The sequence below is a fragment of the Ostrea edulis genome, chromosome 1, assembly GCF_947568905.1.
Source record: "Ostrea edulis chromosome 1, xbOstEdul1.1, whole genome shotgun sequence".
In the NCBI taxonomy this organism is placed as follows: domain Eukaryota; kingdom Metazoa; phylum Mollusca; class Bivalvia; order Ostreida; family Ostreidae; genus Ostrea; species Ostrea edulis.
Window position 1 is genome coordinate 80,263,712 of NC_079164.1, and position 23,127 is coordinate 80,286,838.

The window sequence follows — 23,127 nt, forward strand, 5'->3', positions numbered from 1 at the left end:
ATTTTCAAATAAAATATCCCATAAATGTATATTTTGAATAGCTTAGAAGATCTAAAGTTTTAGGGACCGATCTAATGTTTTGCATCAAAATCATCTTGGTACTATACAACCATGGGGTATTTTGCCGTGACAAATTGAGATCGGGTTCGAGATGTATTAAAGCTTACCTCACTCGGACTTTATCGTAGGGCATAAAGATAGTGTCCGAAGGTAAATCGGGTGCATAGCAACGGACATATCGGCGGTTAACCGGATAAGAAGGTAAGGCTAGTACGGCGTGTTTTATTATAATTCAGTATACGGTAGTCAGTGTACTTGTCAGGAGGATAGTTATAAAGTATTTATTCTGTTATTGGTGTCGAGATTTGTCCAGGGGTAGGACACACAGGCTTACAGCGCCATAGCAAAAGTATGAGTTTATGATTTTCCAAAATGGCGGCCGTAAACAAGTGCGCGCTACCATAAAAAAGTTAATCCGAGATTGTTTTGACTCTTCCCCTGCCTTTATATTGTAACATATGCTGGGTAAAACGTATGAAAAACTGACTTACTTTTCTTAATATTTCGATCTTGATACCGTTTGAGTGAGAACAGCTACCACAGTCACTTGTTTCATTTGAACCTGGCACACTATGCTATAACACGAGACGTTTCTGAAACAAGCACCTGTGACACCTACACATATCATGTGATGTTCAGAGTTTTGATCAGGTTCAATTCAAACAATATTTATTTACCAAATACTCTGTTCATCATTGCTTCCCAAGGTCATCTCGTGCATACTGATGATTGTTTTACGTCCTGTCCAGAATTTTCACCCATGTTGTGATGTCACCAGCTGTAGGTGAAGTACCACAAATTTAGACCTATGCTTAGCGCTCAGGGTCATAGCCGTCAGTGTATGCTTTATACCGGTCGCGGTAGCTCTGGTGGAGTGTTCTATGCTTAGCGCTCAGGGTCGTAGCCGTCAGTTTATGCTTTATACCGGTCGCGGTAGCTCTGTGGTGGAGCGTTCTATGCTTAGCGCTCAGGGTCGTAGCCGTCAGTTTATGCTTTATACCGGTCGCGGTAGCTCTGGTGGAGTGTTCTATGCTTAGCGCTCAGGGTCATAGCCGTCAGTTTATGCTTTATACCGGTCGCGGTAGCTCTGGTGGAGTGTTCTATGCTTAGCGCTCAGGGTCGTAGCCATCAGTTTAAGCTTTATACCAGTCGCGGTAGCTCTGTGGTGGAGCGTTCGCTTTGTAACTTGGAGTCTTGAGCACTCAGGGTCATAGCAGTAAGGGTTCTTTATTGTACCAACGCCTGTCGTGACATGACACCTTCATTTTTAAGTTGTCAACTAACCCGATTAAGGCGGGTTACACCAGAAAAAGATTTTTCTACCAGTAACCCCATTACTTTTTATGACCCAGCGGGTCATACCTTTCATTTCAGGATTTGGTTTTGTAAAATAGTTCGTGCATGTAATTTCCAGTATGCATCAAAATCTTGAATCCACATAAACAATGCCAATGGCCATGTTATAAGTTATCAAAGCAAAAAGAATTCCCTCCCTCCTGGGTCTCAAACCCCCAGGCGTCAATTTTGCACATTATGTCAATTCATATGTGGTTGTGATTTTGATTTTGTTTAGGATTTCATATCGCAGTCTAGGTCAAAAACTTTCCAAGCTACTAGTCCGGTCGGGCTAGTTGAATGTAAAATTTACCAGCCCGAAAAAAAAATCAGTAGTCCAAAATCAAAACAGTTTATTAAAGCAAATTTAACTTTAAAAAAAAAATGTTTCCGCATAGTAAGAATAAAAACAAAAACAAATAAAAAACTTCAGTCATACTCACCTTCATATAATATTAAATTTCTGTCAATTTCAGATTCAAGCAGTTCATTTTCAGTCTCCTCCTCCTCATTCTACATTTTTCACAATACTTACACAATATTGTATTTTTTTTTCATCGTCAAATTTTAGCTATGGACGGTTCAAGGTCCATGATTGAACAAATCCATGCTTTCTTTTTGACTCCTATCTTTCTTCCACACTTCGTTTTTCCCACTCGCCAACAGCGGAAGAGCGACCTGTGTAGGTGACATACGATTCGTACCCGGACCTTTCTCTTTCCAGGGTTTGACACTAAGGCACGTCCGACCGACCGAGTCTACTGAATGATGGGTCCGGTCGGGTAAAATGTCGATTTACTAGTCCGACTGGTCGTGTTGAAAAAATAAACAACAAACTTTAATACAATAAGATTGTAAAGAGTTTGTGAGCAATTTTGAACCGCGTGATGACATAATCTTTATTTCTATTTCTAATACATAAGTCGCGATCGGAAGTGATGTTTTACGACATCTGCTCGATGATGGGTGTGAAGTTATGTTTCGGATAAATAGATATAAATTTAATTCATTTTTTAAAAAAAACATTTATTTGAATTAAATATAAGAAAGTGTTTGTCAAATTAATAAATTACGTCGTAAAGAGCCATTTTTCGGTGTTGACATATGTGCGGGAATGTCTCTATATTCAAAAACGACGTCTCGTCCTCAAGGAAAGATGTCCCAAGAAAGAAAAGGAAAAGGTTGGGAAGAAACAAAGCAGGGCTTATGAAATAGAAATTTAAAAAAAAACCGGTTGAGATCATTTTATTCTAAATGGACTAAAGAATTCCCGTGCCGAGTAGAATTTAACGAAACAGAAAATGTGTTTGAAAATTAAAGCATATCAAATTGATTGACGAGACTGATGTTTTTGAGACAATCAAATAAGGATTAGTTCAAACTTAACGTTTGTCATTAGAAGTAAGTAATTAAATATGGTGAAACTATCACTTTTTTCTGTACAGTTGGTCAGGGCTAGTGGATGTAAGGTCAGGTCTAGTAAAATTCATTTGAAGTAGCCCGACTGGTCTAGTGCTCAAAAAAGTAAATGTCAAACCCTGCTTTTGTACCCGAGACATTTCGTATTCCTTTTCAGCGTATTAGAGTTTGACATTAAAGATGAAATTACCCGGTACGAAATAGTTTGGACTTGATAAACTAGCAAGCAAAGTCAGCCAATCAAATAATGTTATTATACGAGGTGTTTACAGATTTTTGATAAAGTCCTGTATATATATAATTATATATATATATATGCATTTTTTAAAGAAAAATTTATACTATTCCGATCGGGCTAGTGCAGCAAAAAATCTACTAGCCCGACAGAAATGTTACTAGAAATGAGGCATCAGTCTAGCGTTTTTCGTCCAGACTGATATCGGTAGATCCAACTTCTACCAGATTGAAAATGTTTCAACAGGATTTGAGTTTGTTGATCAAACAAAATAGATGCTGACATATTTTACAAGGTCATGTATTTAAATCAGCCAATCAAAGCTGAGTTACACATGCCCATATCATTCTAAAGGTGTTTTCCAGTTTGTAAATAGGCCTATGTCATGGAAATAAGTTTAAACTGAGAACACGTAGGTAGACATAATGATTCTTATTGGTTGTCGAAAATATCCATCCGTCTGAAATATCAACACTTTCCTCTACTAAAGAACACAACGTGCACACCTGGACGTCCCCGAGTCTCCCCGTCTATCATGTAGACAACACACCTGGACGTCCCTGAGTCTTCCCGTCTATCATGTAGACAACACACCTGGACGTCCCTGAGTCTCCCCGTCTATCATGTAGACAACACACCTGGACGTCCCTGAGTCTCCCCGTCTATCATGTAGACAACACACCTGGACGTCCCTGAGTCTCCTCGTCTATCATGTAGACAACACACCTGGACGTCCCTGAGTCTCCTCGTCTATCATGTAGACAACATTTCTCAATCTTGATCTAGCAGACCACTTCTATTCATATACCCTTTCACTTGTATTCATATACTTTTTAGTTCACCTGAGCTGAAAGCTCAAGTGAGCTTTTCTGATCGCTTTTTGTCCGTTGTCTGTCCGTCCGTCTGTCTGTCTTACCGTCTGTCTGTTAAACTTTTCACATTTTCGACTTCTTCTCCAGAACCACTGCGCCAATTTCAACCAAACATGGCCAAAAGCATCTTTGGGTGAAGGGCTTTCAAGTTTGTACAAATGAAGGGCCATGTCCCTTTCAAAGGGGATATAATCACAAAAATGCAAAAATAGGGTGGGGTCATTTAAAAATCTTCTTCTCAAGAACCACTGGGCCAGAAGAGCTGAAATTTACCTGAAAGCTTCCTGACATATTGCAAATTCTAGTTCAAATCATGGCCCCCGGTAGTAGGATGGGGTCACAAGGGGGGATCAAAGTTTTACATACAAATATATAGGGAAAAACTTTAAAAATCTTCTTCTCAAGAACCACTAAGCCAGAAAAGCCAAGATTTACATGAAAGCTTCCTGACATAATGCAGATTCAAGTTTGTTCAAATCATGGGCCCCTGGGGTTGGATGGGGCCACAATAGGGGATCAAAGTTTTACATACAAATATATAGGAAAAATCTTTTAAAATCTTCTTCTCAAGAACCACTGAGCCAGAAAAGCTGATTTTTACATGAAAACTTTCTGACATAGTGCAGATTCAAGTTTGTTCAAATCATGGCCTCCGGGGGTAGGATGGGGCCACAGGGGGAACAAAGTTTTACATACAAATATATAGTTAAAATCTTTTTCTCAATAACCACTGAGTCAGAAAACCTGATATTTACAAGTAAACTTTCTGACATAGTGCAGATTCAAGTTTGCTCAAATCATGGCCCCCGGGGGGTAGGATGGGGCCACAAGTGGGGGGGGGGGGGATCAAAGTTTTACATACAAATATAGGAAAAAGCTTTAAAAATCTTCTCAAGAACCATTGGGCCAAAGAAGTTGACATTTACATGAAAGATTTCTGACATAGTGTAGATTCAAGTTTGCAAAGGGTAGTTTGGGCCATAATAGGGACTAAGGTTACACATGCAAATATGTATGGAAAGTCTTCAGATATGGGCCAAGGTGACTCAGGTGAGCAATGTGCCCCATGGGCCTCTTGTTTTAAAGATTGAAACCAACAAGGATATAGAAAATTCTTGTCATTATAAATACTGATCTTTACAGGAAACAAACCAAAAATTTTCCAGAAATAAAAAAAAAAATTGGCAGAATAACAAAATCAAAGCTTTTGGATCGGTGTGACTTTCTAAAACTCGGTCAAGCGAGGGGAAACAAAAATTATTTTTATTTTGGCCTTACTCGCTGTTGATCCATTTTCATATGTTCCAGGGTTTGAATGATGTGTTCATCTATATTGGTGGTACATAAGAAACTCGAACATCCATTGCTGGATAATTTAGAAAAGTTAAGAAACGTGCATTTTAGTTCTCGAAAACCTTTTTTTTTTAATTAAGAAGATTATACTTGTTGAGATCAATAGGAAAACAGGTTTGAATACATACATGTACGAAATGTCAAAAAGCATTACGAGTTTATTGAGAAAATGTCTCACTATAAAGCCCAAGTTTTTTTAATTTCGTGGTTTACGGATTTTTTTTTAAAAAGTGAGAGTGAGTTGCGAGAAAAAAAAAGATAAATAAACCTTTTTAATATAGATAGTATTTTGTAACATATACAACCACGGCATTGATCACATCGATGTTGAGTTTTTCCTCCATCTTTCTCCTCAATAAGGGGAGGGGTGCAATTTGGAGCACTCTCAGTTTGGGGATCTGGGGAGACATTTGTTTTTAACAAATCCAAATCTTATTTCTCTATATGGGTATGTCAGAACAAGAATGGGGCAGTTTAAATTAGCAGTAGATAACATAAATTCTCTATATTTTTTTTATCGGGGGGGGGGGGGGGGGGGTGTACTGGAATTGGGTTGTCTGTAGACGCAATGGTTTCCGGGCTCTAAAGCATTATGCTTTCCACCTACAGTCACCATATCATACATATGGACTACCCATGGAACAAAGATGTTCACTATCGATTTTAGGGATAAAGGTCAAGCGCAGAGAGACTACCCAAGGTTTTATCATGCCCTTTCTTTTTTACACTCAGGAAATAGGTAATATATACCTTTTAACAACATCCTTTAGGTGATTGGGGTAAGCGGGGGGTATTCTTAGTGAGTATTCCTCACAGTGCCTCTTGTTAGCCAAGTTACGTAGCAAATCTCGGCTTTTAAATTGGCGAAGGATGGGCGTCCAGTCGGGCTTGGATGGGCGGCATCCACAATTAGTTTGTCCGGTCTCTAACTTTCATACTTTTTGGTGTATCTTTGTGAAACTTACAGAACATGATCACATCCAAGAGGAAGGTTCCTATTTATTTTGAGGTCGAAAGGTCAAATGTCAAGGTCACTTTGTCACTAAACGTCATAGATTTGAGCTTGTCCGGTCTCTAATTTTCATACTACTTGGTGCGTCTTTGTCACACTTGCATATTTTGATCACATCCAAAAGAGAAACGTTCTTATTTAATTCAAAGTCAAAAGGTCAAAGGTCAAGGTCTCTTTTTCACTATATACTGTAGATTTTAGCTTGCCTTAACTTATATACATGCACTTGCTGGTGCATGTTTATCAGACTTCAAATCCTGATGACATTCAAGGTTCATGTTGCTTTTGAAATCCAAAGGTCAAGGTCATTAACACACTAAATACTTATTACGACTATTCAAAGATTCATACTTATAAACTATATTAAATACGTGCATGTTTTTACTTTGTGAATGCAAGCTTGCATAATTTTCCAAACTGCAACTCGGCCATACACATCTCTGATGCATTTTAGCGATTTTTTTAGTCCCCTACCACGAAGTCGAAGAGGACTTTAAGTTTGCACTTCATCCGTCTATCCAGTTTCTCGTACTTTTTTCTCTGTTCTTGAACATATTTATTATATATTTGGTACATTGCCTTGCCATAACAAGTTACAGATCAAGTTTAGATATAGTCCCGGTCCGTTGATTTTTCATTTCTAAACTTATGGCCCTTGGACTGAGAAAAATTGCATGCATTATCAGTTTTACGACCTTTTTTGTTTGTGCTTGCAGATATTCATTTGATATTTTGGTACATTGCTTTGCCAAGTTACAGATCAAGTTTGAATTTCGTCTCGGTGCATTGATTTTTCATTAAGTTTTGGCCCTTGGACTTAGAAACATAGCATGAATTGTTAGTTTACATCCAAGTTTCTTATCTCTATAGATAAGAGTACTACAATCATTAAAACTTCTAACATAGTAATATGATAATGTAGCTCAATTATTGATGATCACCTACATGTCACAGTTTATTGACTTGGTTAAAGACCTCAACCTAAATATAAAAATTTTGTCTTTTTTCCTGGTCTAGTCTCTACTCAAATAGTAGTTGATTTCCAACTAGGGGTGAAACAATACAGTACCTTTTCGATTCGATTCGATTTTCGATACTTTAGTCTCGATTTGATGATTTTCGATTCAATATAATAGCATGTACCAAATTCTTTATAAGGCCAATTCAACTTAATTGATAGATTATCACCCTCGCCCCTCAAACATTGGCCCGCCCCAAATTTGTTTTATTTTTCGAAACTTGCGATTTCCGGAATATTTTCATGTCCGACTCCGGTATTTACACTTGTTTACATTTACGGTATAGCAATGTGAAAAACCATGTGAAGAAAATAGATCTATATGGTTTTCTTAATTTCTCGCGTTCTTACAGGCGTAAATCTTGAAGAAGTTAGTTATATTTCTGTTTGAAATTAAAGCTTAACCTAGAATTCGTCTGTGAAAATAGCATAGATTGATATCCACCTGGCATTAAATGATGAGCATCTGTTGAAAAAAAATCGTTTGTCTTTAATATTTTTCTCAGAAAATGAAAATTAAATAATAAAAGCCTCCCACCCGCCCCATACCTTTTGCTTACCCTGGATGATAATCTACTGATTAAGTTGAATTGGCCTAATGCTAAGTTTTTTATGTTTCATTGTATTTATTGCTGTCTACATAATATAAAGCAACACACTTATCACTATACCCATCATTTATACATTGGGAGTGCATTTTTCAACTCTACTGTGGCCAATTTTGCACAGCAAAGTTTACTCGTACGTTGATTGGGCAATTTTCAATTTCATTGGCCAATCAGAAACTGTTTTATCAAAAGCAATGTATGCTGTGTTTCTAGAACCGCATCGAACCGAAACAGACCCAGAATAAATCGAACATCGAATCGAGACCTCTACATTGCGATTCGGCCTCATCTCGATGCATCGTTTCACCCCTATTTCCAACCATTCCTATCCTGGTTCCCCAAAATTCCCTTTTACCATTTAACTTACATAATGAGCTTTGAATATTTTTGTGGTACAGTAATTTTTGCAACCGGTAGGGGACTATGTATTGTCATGCAATACTCTCGGAGTGCTTGTTTTTCTACAGGTGACGATGAATTCCTTCTATCATTTCTTGTTTTTAGCTCACCTGAGCTGAAAGTGAGCTTTTCTGATTGCCTGTTGTCCATCGTCTGTCTGTAAGCTTTTTACATTTTCGACTTCTTCTCCAGAACCACTGGGCCAAATATAACCAAACTTGGCCAACGGCATCCTTGGGCGAAGGGCTTTCAAGTTTGTTCAGATGAAGGGCCATGCCCCCTTCAAAGGGGTTATAATCACAAAAATGCAAAAATAGAGTGGGGTCATTTAAAAATCGTTTTCTCAAGAAACAATGGGTCAGAAGAGCTGAAATTTACATGATTGATTGTATCTTGCTTAACGTCTCACTCAAGAATTTTTCACTCATATTGAGACGTCAGCAAGACCGGTGAATGGCTTCACATTTAGGCCTATGCTCGACGCTTAGGGCCGTTGAGCAGTGAGGGTTCTTTAGCATGTGACACCTTCTGTGACACGGGTCATCCATTTTTAAGGTCATCTCAGAGAACCCGTGACATTCACACTTGATGCCGAGCGTTTGGCGATGGAACTGTCACTACCTATTTTAACGACTTAGGTCTGTCGCGGTCGGGATTCGAACCCCGGCCTTCCACATGCGGGGCGAACACTCTAACCTCTCGGCCACCACAGCGCTTCCTTACATGAAAGCTTCCTGACATAATGCAGATCCAAGTTTGTTAAACACATGGCCCTTGGGGGTAGGATGGGGCCACAATAGGGGATCAAAGTTTTACATACAAATATATAGGGAAAATCTTTAAAAATCTTCTTCTAAACAACTACTGGGCTAGAAAAGCTGAAATTTACATGAAACCTTCCTGACATAGTGCAGATTCAGGTTTGTGAAAATCATGACCCCAAGGGTAGGATGGGGCCCTCAACAGGGGGTGAAAGTTTTACATACAAATATATAGGGGAAATCTTTAAAAATCTTTTTCTCAAGAACCATTCAGCAAAAGAAGATTACATTTACATGAAAGCTTTCTGACATAGTGCAGGTTTAAGTTTGTTTAAATAATATCACTTGGCGGTAGATTGGGGCCACAATAGGGATTAAGTTTTACATGCGAATATATAGAAAAAATCTTTAAATATGGGTCAAGGTGACTCAGGTGAGTGATGTGGCCCATAGGCCTCTTGTTCTACAGGTATTGATGAATTCTCTATATCATTTCTTGTTTTTCTACAGGTGACAATGAATTCTCTATATTATTTCTTGTTTCTCTACAGGTGACAATGGATTCTCTATATTATTTCTTGTTTCTCTACAGGTGACAATGAATTCTCTATATCATTTCTTGTTTTTCTACAGGTGACAATGAATTCTCTATATCATTTCTTGTTTTTTCTACAGGTGACAATGAATTCTCTATATCATATCTTGTTTTTCTACAGGTGACAATGAATTCTCTATATCATTTCTTGTTTTTCGACAGGTGACAATGAATTCTCTATATCATTTCTTGTTTCTCTACAGGTGACAATGAATTCTCTATATCATTTCTTGTTTTTCGACAGGTGACAATGAATTCTCTATATCATTTCTTGTTTTTCTACAGGTGACAATGAATTCTCTATATCATATCTTGTTTTTCTACAGGTAACAATGAATTCTCTATATCATTTCTTGTTTTTCTACAGGTGACAATGAATTCTCTATATCATATCTTGTTTTTCTACAGGTAACAATGAATTCTCTGTATCATTTCTTGTTTTTCTACAGGTGACAATGAATTCTCTATATCATTTCTTGTTTTTCTACAGGTGACAATGAATTCTCTATATCATATCTTGTTTTTCTACAGGTGACAATGAATTCTCTATATCATTTCTTGTTTCTCTACAGGTGACAAAGAATTCTCTATATCATATCTTGTTTTTTTCTACAGGTGACAATGGATTCTCTATATCATATCTTGTTTCTCTACAGGTGACAATGAATTCTCTATATCATTTCTTGTTTTTCGACAGGTGACAATGAATTCTCTGTATCATTTCTTGTTTTTCGACAGGTGACAATGAATTCTCTATATCATTTCTTGTTTCTCTACAGGTGACAATGAATTCTCTATATCATTTCTTGTTTTTCGACAGGTGACAATGAATTCTCTATATCATTTCTTGTTTCTCTACAGGTGACAATGAATTCTCTATATCATTTCTTGTTTCTCTACAGGTGACAATGAATTCTCTATATCATTTCTTGTTTTTCTACAGGTGACAATGAATTCTCTATATCATATCTTGTTTTTCTACAGGTAACAATGAATTCTCTGTATCATTTCTTGTTTCTCTACAGGTGACAATGAATTCTCTATATCATTTCTTGTTTTTCTACAGGTGACAATGAATTCTCTATATCATTTCTTGTTTCTCTACAGGTGACAATGAATTCTCTATATCATTTCTTGTTTTTCTACAGGTGACAATGAATTCTCTACATCATTTCTTGTTTTTCGACAGGTGACAATGAATTCTCTGTATCATTTCTTGTTTTTCGACAGGTGACAATGAATTCTCTGTATCATTTCTTGTTTTTCTACAGGTGACAATGAATTCTCTATATCATATCTTGTTTGTTCTACAGGTGACAATGAATTCTCTATATCATATCTTGTTTTTCTACAGGTGACAATGAATTCTCTATATCATTTCTTGTTTTTCTACAGGTAACAATGAATTCTCTATATCATTTCTTGTTTTTCTACAGGTGACAATGAATTCTCTATATCATTTCTTGTTTTTCTACAGGTAACAATACTTAGATGCAGTGCAGGACATCATAAAGGGAGAAGAAAGGATTGATATGTGGTAGTATAAACAGCTGTATCATTAATTCTTAGACATCATGATTTTAGAACAATTTAGATGTCATCAGAACTGATAACTCAAGTGAGTTTTTATACATACCCCCCCCCCCCCCCCCGAACGAAGTTCCGGGGGGTAATATATAGGAATCACTCTGTCCGCCTGTCTCCTGATTTGTGTCTGGGCCATAACTTCTTTGTTCTTTGACATAGGCATACCATATTTGACACATGAGTGTATCACCATGAGACGATGTGTCATGTACCTTCATGACCTCCATATGACCTTGACCTCAAGGTCAAAATTAAATGTTTCTACAATGGATTCGTGTCGGGGCCATAACTTTTTTGTTCTTTGACATAGGCATACCATATTTGACACATGAGTGTATCACCATGAGACGATGTGTCATGTACCTTCATGACCTCCATATGACCTTAATCTCAAGGTCAAAATTAAACGTTTTTACAATGGATTCATGTCAGGGCCATGCCTTCTTTGTTCTTTGACATAGGCATACCATATTTGACACATGAGTGTATCACCATGAGACGATGTGTCATGTACCTTCATCACCTCTATATGACCTTGAACTTTGACCTCAAGGTAAAAATTGATTATAGGGATTTGACATAGTCATACCATAAGACATGGGTGTATCACCATGAGACTATGTGTCATGTACATTCATGACCTCTTTAGGACCTTGACCTTTGATTTCAAGGTCAACATTATCGGTTTATACCATGGATTTGTGTTCAGACTATATCTTCCATTTTCTTCAACAAAGGCATACTATATTTTTACACTCAGGAAAGAGGTAATGTATGCCTATTAACAATGCCCTTTGGGATATTAGGTAGGGGGGGGGGGGGGGTGGTATTCTTAGTGAGCATTGCTCACAGTACCTCTTGTTATGATTTGTCATCAGCAAACTGTTTATCTGTAAATGTTTCACATTTTTAGCTCACCTGAGCTGGAAACTCAAGTGAGATATTCTGATCACTTTTTGTGCACTGTCTGTCTGTTCATCTGTATGCACAGTTTTCACCTATTCGATTTCTCCAGAATCGCTGTGACAATGTCAATTAAACTTCGTACAGATGATCATTGGAGGAAGGCCCTTAGGGGAATTAAGTTGTTCAAAGGAAGACTCATGATATTTTCAAAATAGACATAATCAAGAAAATGGAAAAATAGGATGGAGTCATTTGAAAATTTTCTCAAGAACTGTTGGGCCAAAAAAGTTGAAACTTACCTAAAGGCTTCCTGACATGGGTACCATCAAGTTTGTTCAAAACACAGCCTCCAAGGGCAGGGTGGGGTATTTTAGGGGATAGGAGTTTTACTTGAGTATATATAACAAACATCTTTGAAAACGTTCTTGTCAAGAACAACAGAGCTCCGAGTAGTACTGTCATGTTGATATATGCAAGGACACCCAGGTAGTGTAGATTCAAATTTGATCAAATCAGTACCCCCAAATCCAGAACCCTGTGGACAGTGAGTGTTCAAAATAGGGATCAAAGTTTTGTATGATAATATATATAGGAAAATATTCTTCTCAACAACAGTATATCCGTGGTTGGTCATTATGACAAGACCTTACATTTCATATCATGATTGTTGACCTTTTAACCTTGTATTTTAGTTATGTTGTAACATTTGGGGCAAGAAAAACGAAGAACAGCTGCAAGAGCAGGGCCAAGGTAACTCAGGTGAGTGATTGTGGCTCACAGGCCTCTAGTTTTATTCTCAATTAACCATTGCAGTCTTTATATTGTTATAACACATGCACTTTAGGCAGGTGTATCCATTGTTCGTTTGAATTGATTGTATTGGACAAAAATACAAACATCACAGAAAAAAGTTTAATGAAAGTAATTATCTGCCTTGACTTATGAATTTGCAAGTTTCACATTTCTGCTCCTAACTTTACCAGGCCCCGGGCATCAGACTCCTGGGACTTTTCAAAGACTGCTCTTGCATTGTAACTCTTTCTGTTGAATACGTTTCAATACAGTAACTGTATCACATACTAGTATATCATGAACGGTGTATTTTTTGTTTCCACAGGTGATAACAGCTAAATATATCAGCATCACAAAGACAGAAGAACAGAAAACAGGCGCTGGTAACAGTTGTAACATTGATATCAAAATATTATGAACTCAGAAAAGATTTAACATGTTTAAACTCACAGCTGAGTTTTGTGATCTCAGAACAGGTTTAACATGTTTAAACTCACAGCTGAGTTTTGTGATCTCAGAACAGGTTTAACATGTTTAAACTCACAGCTGAGTTTTGTGATCTCAGAACAAGTTCAATATGTTTAAACTCACAGCTGAGTTTTCATGATATCAGTGTACTTAGGTCTGAGCTTACATCCGAGTTTTCTTGATTAAAGTTTGTCATATCTGTCTTCTGTAAACTATTCACAACTTCTAATTCAATTCTTTACTTATCACAAGGCCAATATCAGTTAGAAATTCTATGTGATCTTTTAAAATCTTGCCACATGTTAAGGGGGGGGGGGGGGGGGGGGGGGGGCTGTTAATGGAAATTTGTTCAATACTTCCTATCTTCTTAAAGAGGTTAGATAAGTTGGAAATAATGAAAATAAGATGAGATATTGAAGATCATACATTATTTTCTGTCTCATTCAAGAATGGTTTTCTCTTTTTGAAACTTCATCAATTTAAGGTCCTAGTAGTGAGGGTTCTTTATCGTGCTAACGCCTACCATGACCTCTGTTTTAAGATCCTACCCAATTTACCTCTAATTGTGGATGTTTGGTGAACAAACAGTCACTACCTCTCTTGTTAGACTCTTCAGTCTTTGGTTGTCTCAGTTGTATGTGGACATTTTGAATTAATGGTCAGGATATCAATGTATCAAATTACACAGGTCAAGTTTGTATTTGGGTCAAGTAAAAATATTTTGATAGAGTCATGTTCCCATGGCATTAGAAGATTTCATTGTATAGCATTCCACATTGACTCAAACAAACATTGTATGTATACTAACAATAATTCAAATTTATCTTAAGTTAGAATTGTACAATCTATAATAGAATCATAGAATTATTAACTACTTAGATTACTTTTAACAGAATCCTCAGGACAGCTGTGTGAAAGAGAAAAGGAAGATAAAAACAGAGTGGTATTGTAAGAGTTTCTTTATTACATGGATACTTTACCTATATTTGTAACTCTGGATATGAATGACATGGAGTGTTAAAGGAGGATATCAATGTCTAGTCACAACTTAATAATATTGGCTATTTTAGGTCACCTGAGTCACTCGGGTGACCTATTGCTATTGTTCTCTGTGTATCGTCGTGTGTCATCTGTCAAAAATTTCAAACAACCAGAGCCACAAAGTACTAAAATTGGCCCTTTCGCCAAAATAAATGAGACTTTCACAGTTGATGCTCTAGGATTTATAGGTTATAGAATAATTTATTTTATAACTATATCTTTTCTAGTTTTCGTTTTACAGTCGTTTAAAGTTTTTGTTGTTTTTCAACAGAAAAACTATATAACGTCATGATGTTGACGTTATGAGAATCACAGTGTAATGCACAAAAAATGGACGCATAGGTTAATATATATTTTTTGGGCTTATTCTGGTTGTAAATCACAACTGTTAAAATACTAGGAACTTGAATATTTTCTATCACAATGTTTAAATTTGTGATATATTGCCCCCCCCCCTTCCCATTACATAACACTACAATTTTTTCCCCGCTGTATTGGACATAATTGAAAAATCGTGATTAAAAATTAAAATTCCTTGCAGTGAAAGGACCACAGCAAATAGTATTGTTTTACTGTCTGTCTCAAAGACGAGTTAATATTTTCAAGTTCAGTGAGTGGGATAAGCAAATTGCTTAATGTGACAATGGCGCGTTACCAGCTAGTGTCGATGTGACATTTCTAAAATGAATGCGCCAAATTAAAATTTTTATGAGACATTTTAAAATGACAAGTCCGAGAGACCAATAAATTATAATTTAAACACTACTGACAGACAGTAATACCGTGGATAATTTTAGTTTTATTATTTGTGTTAAATTTACGTTTTGTTAAAGTAAGGATTCTCATTGTGATTGTCCGCGTCATCATCTCCTTCTGCTCCTACAGTGTCTACTTGCCAGTACTGGCTGATCATTAAGTCAGTTTGCCCTTTGTCAGGCTCAAGAATTTTTTTCCGTGGCATCTCCAGTCCGTGCGCATTAAAATTGCAATTTAACGGTATTAACCAATCAGATAACTTTTTACTGTTTGATTAGACACTGAGGAAATCTAAGTCATACTTGCGCTTAAAAGAACGTAAAGTTGAACTATTACTAAAGCATTACCAGTGATAAAGATTTTTCAAGCACTTAATCGATATAGATTAAGTGGGGGATCAGCTCAAAAGTTAAAAAGTTTGGATATCTACGTCAGTGGGGAAAAGCTCAAACTAGGTATATCGACGATGTGCGCCACAACGGCGCAGTGTTTCAATATTCTATGCGCCATTCTTTGATTTAATTCGACTATGGCGCAGGGCGCGTGCTTATCCCAATCACTGTTCAAGTTGCATATATCTATTTGTATCAACTTCCATTAAAATTGATATAATTGAGGATAAAAAGAGAGACAACTGTATAATTTTGGTTAAACTTGAGTAATTATAGTAACTAATTACAAAAATTGATTTTTAAAACTAATTTTTTAAAAATAAAACACGGTGGACCTTTAACATTGTCGTGCGGCACCTCTGAAGTCTTAATTTTCTGAGCGAGGTAGACCTTTAAGTCCATGGAGATCTGACATCTGTGCCTCCTTTGTGCCACCGTGCACCTTCGTGTGATAAAAAAAAAATACTAAGCGAAATATTAGTGGGTGAAAATTAAAACGTATAAAACGGCGACTTGTATATATTCATATTATTTAATGAGATATATTATTGTAAATTTAAAATAGTAATTTAATTTTTAAAAAATGTACCTTCACTGTCTATCTCCAAAGAACTATAATACTGATTTGATAACTTGCTTAAATTGTTTACATGTTGGAGTTTGCTATTCGAAACAATTCATCTCAATTCAACTTATGACGTCCGTTCTGTATTAACTTTTCACGTTTATATGTTTGAAGCAGATAAATTGTTTTTAAAAAAACAACCCAGAAACAGAGTGGACAGTGTCGCTAAATGGATTTTAATTATCTCTAAGTAGAAACCTCAACATGTTTGTAAATCGGGATTATTTCTTGTATATAGATATATCAAGATATTGATATATATCCGTATGCAGACTTCCCCGCAGATGTTCACACCTTTATGAAACGCCCAAATTCTCGACATCCCGTACACAAACACCTGTACGTGTTAGTCGGCACATTGTCGAGCAGCACGAGTTCACCATGGACTGAATACATTTTGCTATCGAAGATGGAATTTTTTTTTTAAATGCCTAGATTAACATGTATGACGGTGGTAAAATAAAATCTAGTAAATCCAATGAAGTTGTAATAATATAGATTATATATTTATTTAATTTTTGACGGAGAGGGCGTTAGATAGCTAGGCACGTAACATCGGTTTAAAAAAGGGAGGGGGGAGCAGTCCTAACTCGCGCCAGCCGAATAATTTAACATGGAAAAAAGGGAAATTAAATATATCAGAATGAAATGGAATGGTTAATTAATAAGAATAATATTGTACACTTAAGATTTGATTGATTAAACTTCCCATACCTGTATACAATTACTGATGCTCTCTCTCTCTCGATCTCTCTCTCTCTCACGAAGTTATAGATTCAGTACTGTTGTGTAGCGTGTATGAATAGAAGCAACTAAAATGCAAATCGTCAAATAATGTTGTCTATATATATTTGTGTGTGAACTAATTGCATTTGAAACCGAGATTTTAAAACATCCTTACAGTAGACTTGGATGGGTCCATGTGGCGATTTATCCACTGCACACTTAAAGAAACTGAATTCGGGAGGGGTATTGGGACAGTTTGAGTGGATGAAGACCACCACCCACCACCGCCACCACACACATGTACACAATTTAAGGTTTTGAAGATTGGACAATTTAAGCACAATTTCCTGTTGCCATTGTAGGCTGGATTATTAAATTAAGATATATTTATTGGTACAACACATGTCCAGTTTATTAATTGGCAAAACATATATAATATAGCATTCAGTCCGTCTGTCATAATTTAATTTTACTTGTATCACGCAATTTGATTTGATGCGCACGCTGAAAAAAATATTTGTTTATATTGTATAAATGAAACTTGGCATGGGGACACACCTCCTTGACAACCAAGACTATTTTTTCTTTTCTAATGTTACATTGGACAATGGAACACTGATATGTTGATAGGCCTTCGAATTAGACCATGAAATTGAAAATCAACGGAATTAAACATGCACAATAAATACTGTATTGTCTTACCCCCTCCCCTCAAACAAAAAACAAAACGCAGTCTTTGTTTACAAGTAAAGTTACATAAAAATAAAAAACTCTTGATATGTACAACGATGTCATATGTGAAATAAATAAAAAAAACGGTATATCGAGTATTTTCATATGGGGTTTACTTGATCCGCCTATCGAAGCATAAAATGCGTCATGAATGTCTTACAACAGATGACGTCATGTCTCATCGATAACATGTGGATCGCTATCTATGAATTGCTTACATAATTTACTGTGTCGGATTTATCTGGCGGCAATGCTGCATGCTATGGTAAGTCATATTGTAGTTTAAATCTGTTATTTTGAATTCATCTTTGCCTGACAAGGTCATGCTAATATTCAACCCGAAACTTGGATGTACTGTAAATCAAAGAAGGACTTGCTCCCAATGTACGTAAAGTTAGGTTAAATAAAGCAGTTATTTCGAATGTTGACAGTCTAAAGCTGCGTAGTAACAATTTTGTAAAATAAATAAAGCAAAAATTATTCGATATGATATCAGTACCATACAAGAATACTTCGTGAAGCCTGAATATTTTCCGATATCCCAAAATGAAAGAAAACGCCGCGCCGTGTTCATTTCAGTCACTAGGCCTAACAGTTTCGGTAACTGTCGTTTCGTTTAATGATAATGTTTATGATAATAATGTAAAACTACCAAAATTGTACAGAGTTTTTAAGCAACGATGCAATGAAGATGCTTTGTGAACGACTTTAAAAGATGAAAACAACTAGGTATTGAAAATGAACATATATAGTAAAAGGGCAAAACAAGCTGCAACTGAAAACTATTATTAGGTGAGGGAATTTCCCTTGCTTTAAAAATAAACACCGAACTAAAATGACTGATGTACATGACACGAAATAAAAAACGTAGTTTCCTTCTCCATAAGATACTTAAACCAGCCATATTTTCTGTAAAATTCAAGTTTACCACCACCAGCACATTATAGCCGTAATATTTTTCAGCAATCTGGAATATTGTTTTTTGAAAAATAAAAATATTGCTCCTAGCTCGCCCTAAAATATTTTTGCATTTATGGTCAATTGAAAAGGTGTATATTATAAAAATACTTTAAATATTTTGGTCGACATGAAACCAGTATGGCAAAACCTTTACAAAATAACCAGTTTTTGGTGAAAAATGACAAAAATACGGTACCATATCCGGTTCTAGTATGTATACAGCTTTAGTTGTGCTCCTATTTTTAAAATCTAACTTGTTTTTTTAAACCCCGGATTCTGATACATATTTATAACATCAATACTCGTATTCAACATTTCCATTCATTTTTATATATTTTAAGGGCCATATTTTGGGGTTTGTGAATCAAGTTCTTTGTATGAAGCATTCTTGGGACAAGGGGGGCAGACAATGTAAATTTCAGGACTCCTGCACCCCTGTGGTGCATTATTTCATTTAAAGGATCAAACAATCAAACTTGTCAGATAGTGATACTGTTTTGTTTGTTTGCTTCACATCACTTCAAGAAATTCTCATTCATACTAAGCCATCACCAGCTTTAAGTGAAGGACCACAAATTTAGACCTATACTTAGTTCTCAGGACTGTGGCAGTGAGGGTTATTTAACATGTCTAGACCTATACTTAGTTCTCAGGACTGTGGCAGTGAGGGTTATTTAACATGTCTAGACCTATACTTAGTTCTCAGGACTGTGGCAGTGAGGGTTATTTAACATGTCTAGACCTATACTTAGTTCTCAGGACTGTGGCAGTGAGGGTTATTTAACATGTCAATGTCTGTCGTGACAAGGAACCTCCATTTTTAAGTTCATATCTGAAAATCCAGTAACTCTTACTTCTCAAGAGTATTTGACAAACAGTCATGGCCATAATGCAAACACGTTATTAGAAGGTAAAAAAATAAAGCATGCAAGTTATCTTTTTGTCACAGTGAGCTACCTCTCTTTGCTCCTGTTCTTTATCAAATACCGTGTGGTACTGTTGATAACTCAAACAGGTTATTTTTAGTGATACCACATGATACTCTTAATTTTAGTTAACTTGTTTACGTTATTTTATGTCAACTCCACTCACTTCTTCCATAAAGTCCTTGTACAATAAAACCTAGAAAGCAAACAATGGTAGTGAAAAAAAACCACATTGTATTCTTGAAAATCTGTTTTTTACCTCTGAATATATAATAAACAAATGAAGTTCACAGAATTAGCCCCTGTAGATTAGGTTTAGATGTAAGAATCACCGTGTCTGTCTGTCTACACATCTATCTTCTGTCCGTCCCTCCCACTTTGTATCTAGTGGACAACTTTGTAATAAGAAGAGAATAAAAAATCATACTTGTGACAAAAATTGCATACAAACAGATAAATGCAATAATTGATTACAAAATCAGAAACTCATTCAGTTCTTCATGTTTAAAAGAATCACTCATCAACAGACAACACTTTTCTATATACATGTATGATACTCAGGTTACTGTTAATGCCCATGGGCCTCTTGTTAAGTTGAAGTTTGAATTTCAATGCAGTACATGATTAGCAGTGAGCTTGGTCAAGGTTTTGTTTTCTGAGAAAATGTTTCAGATCAAAGTGAATTGATCACCATGGTGATATTCAAATAAATGTTACCACTTGATGTTTTTAGGTTCACACTGGACTCCCATGAGGTCCTGCATTACTGAGGAAAGAAAGGTGATGTTAAAAAGGTAATGGTTCCTATATACACATACATCTACACAGAATTGTGTCTGTGTATTTTGATGTCAATGAAACCGTTTTTGGTCTGTCTGTCTGTCTGCAACTCATTGTTACCTTGAAAAAACGGATTATGCAGTAGATTACATCATTTTCACTTTGAGAAATAATTGAATAGGTGAACTTGTTTTTAGCTCACCTGAGCTATTCTGATCACTTATTGTCGGTCTGTCCGTAAACTTTTCCCATTTTCATCTTTTCCAGAACCACTGGACCAATTTCAATAAAACTTGGTACAAATCATTCATGGATGAAGGGGATTTAAGTTTATTCAAATGAAGGGCCATGTATAACCTTAAAAATGCAAAATAGGGTGGTGTTATTTAAAAATTTCCTTCTCAAGATCCACTGAGCCAGGAAAGTTCAAATTGATATTGCTGCTTTCTGACATCATGTAGATTTAAGTTTGTTAAAATCATGCCCCCCCCCTACCACTCCACCGCACCCGGGTATAGGTTGGAGCCACTATAGGGTCAAAGTTTTACATGGGAATATTTGGGGAAAATCTTTAAAAATCTTCTTATCTTTTCCTTATTTCTTAAGGATTAATGGGACAAAATTCAAATTTATATGAAAGCTTTCAGACATGGTAGATTCAATTTGGGGGGGGGGGGGGGGCACGATAGGGGATCAAAGTGTTTTATGTACGAGTGAAAAAGGGACACTCTTTAAAAAGCTTTTCAAAATCCCTAGGGCCAGAAAAGTGGAAATTTACACCACAGCTTCTTTACATGGAGTAGGTCCAAGTTTGTGCAATTCATAGGCTCCAGGGGTAGGGTGAGGCCAAAATAGGGCATCAAAGTTTTACATGCTGTTAGATACAGAGCTGCCAACCCTCACGATTTTGGTGTAAGGCTTACGATTTTAGGACCGACAATGCGTCTTGCGATTTCACTATATATCTTCCGATTTTCGCCTATTTCACATTTCGAAAGTTTTAGAGCTGTCTGTCATTGGTTTTTAGCTCACCTGAACCGAAGGTTCAAGTGAGCTATTCTGATCACATTTTGTCCATCTGTCTGTCTGTAAATTTTTCACATTTTTGACTTCTTCTCCAGAACCACTGGGCCAATTTCAACCTAACTTGGCCAAAAGCATCCTTGGGTGAAGGACTTTCAAGTTTGTTCAAATGAAGGGCCATGTCCCTTTCAAAGGGGAGATAATCACAAAAATGTAAAAATAGGGTGGGGTCATTTAAAAATCTTCTTCTCAAGAACCACTAAGCTAGAAAAGGTGAGATTTACATGAAAGCTTCCTGACATATTGCAGATTCAAGTTTGTTCAAATCATGGGCCCCGGGGGTTGGATGGGGCCACAATAGGGGATCAAAGTTTTACATACAAATATATAGGAAAAATCTTCTTCCCAAGAACCACTGAGTCAGAAAAGCTGATTTTTACATGAAAACTTTCTGACATAGTGCAGATTCAAGTTTGTTCAAATCATGGCCCCCGGGGATAGGATGCGGCCCCAAGGGGGGGATCAAAGTTTTACACACAAATATATAGGGAAAAACTTTAAAAATCTTCTTCTCAAGAACCACTAAGCCAGAAAAGCTGAGATTTACATGAAAGCTTCCTGACATAATACAGATTCAAGTTTGTTCAACTCATGGGCCCCTGGGGTTGGATGGGGCCACAATAGGGGATCAAAGTTTTACATACAAATATAAGGAAAAATCTTCTCAAGAACCACTAAGCCAGAAAAGCTGATTTTACATGAAAACTTTGACATAGTGCAGATTCAAGTTTGTTCAAATCATGGCCCCCTGGGATAAGATGGGGCCCCAAGGGGGGATCAAAGTTTTACACACAAATATATAGGGAAAAACTTTAAAAATAGTCTTCTCAAGAACCACTGAGTCATAAAAGCTGATTTTTACATGAAAACTTCCTGACATAGTGCAGATTCAAGTTTGTTCAAATCATGGCCCCCGGGGATAGGATGGGGCCCCAAGGGGGGATCAAAGTTTTACACACAAATATATAGGGAAAAACTTTAAAAATAGTCTTCTCAAGAACCACTGAGTCATAAAAGCTGATTTTTACATGAAAACTTCCTGACATAGTGCAGATTCAAGTTTGTTCAAATCATGGCCCCCGGGGATAGGATGGGGCCCCAAGGGGGGATCAAAGTTTTGCACACAAATATATAGGGAAAAACTTTAAAAATCTTCTTCTCAAGAACCACTAAGCCAGAAAAGCTGAGATTTACATGAAATCTTCCTGACATAATGCAGATTCAAGTTTGTTCAACTCATGGGCCCCTGGGGTTGGATGGGGCCACAATAGGGGATCAAAGTTTTACACACAAATATATAGGAAAAATCTTCTTCTCAAGAACCACTGAGTCAGAAAAGCTGATTTTTACATGAAAACTTTCTGACATAGTGCAGATTCAAGTTTGTTCAAATCATGGCCCCCGGGGATAGGATGCGGCCCCAAGGGGGGGGGGGGATCAAAGTTTTACACACAAATATATAGGGAAAAACTTTAAAAATCTTCTTCTCAAGAACCACTGAGTCAGAAAAGCTGATTTTTACATGAAAACTTTCTGACATAGTGCAGATTCAAGTTTGTTCAAATCATGGCCCCCGGGGATAAGATGGGGCCCCAAGGGGGGATCAAAGTTATACACACAAATATATAGGGAAAAACTTTAAAAATCTTCTTCTCAAGAACCACTAAGCCAGAAAAGCTGAGATTT

The 23,127-nt window shown here is 36.6% G+C and overlaps 2 protein-coding genes across 7 annotated transcripts in view; one reads left to right on the forward strand and one right to left on the reverse strand.

The window, feature by feature from the left end:
- The window catches only part of LOC130054058 (uncharacterized), a 1,204,346-nt gene that overhangs the window by 191,035 nt on the left and 990,184 nt on the right, over positions 1–23,127 (reverse strand). The gene's annotated exons all lie outside the window — the stretch shown is intronic.
- Positions 187–23,127, forward strand: part of LOC125682793 (uncharacterized) — a 42,748-nt gene continuing 19,807 nt past the window's right edge. The window contains exons 1-6 of one of the 6 annotated variants that reach the window (XM_056162228.1): positions 187–261; positions 11,145–11,204; positions 12,853–12,919; positions 13,278–13,335; positions 14,314–14,368; positions 20,312–20,372. The gene's annotated coding sequence lies outside the window, so the exon portion shown is untranslated. Of the gene's footprint in view, positions 262–11,144; positions 12,920–13,277; positions 13,336–14,313; positions 14,369–20,311; positions 20,373–23,127 lie in introns of those variants that run through there. The other 5 variants (XM_056162224.1, XM_056162237.1, XM_056162223.1 and 2 more) reach the window with 5 other exon arrangements.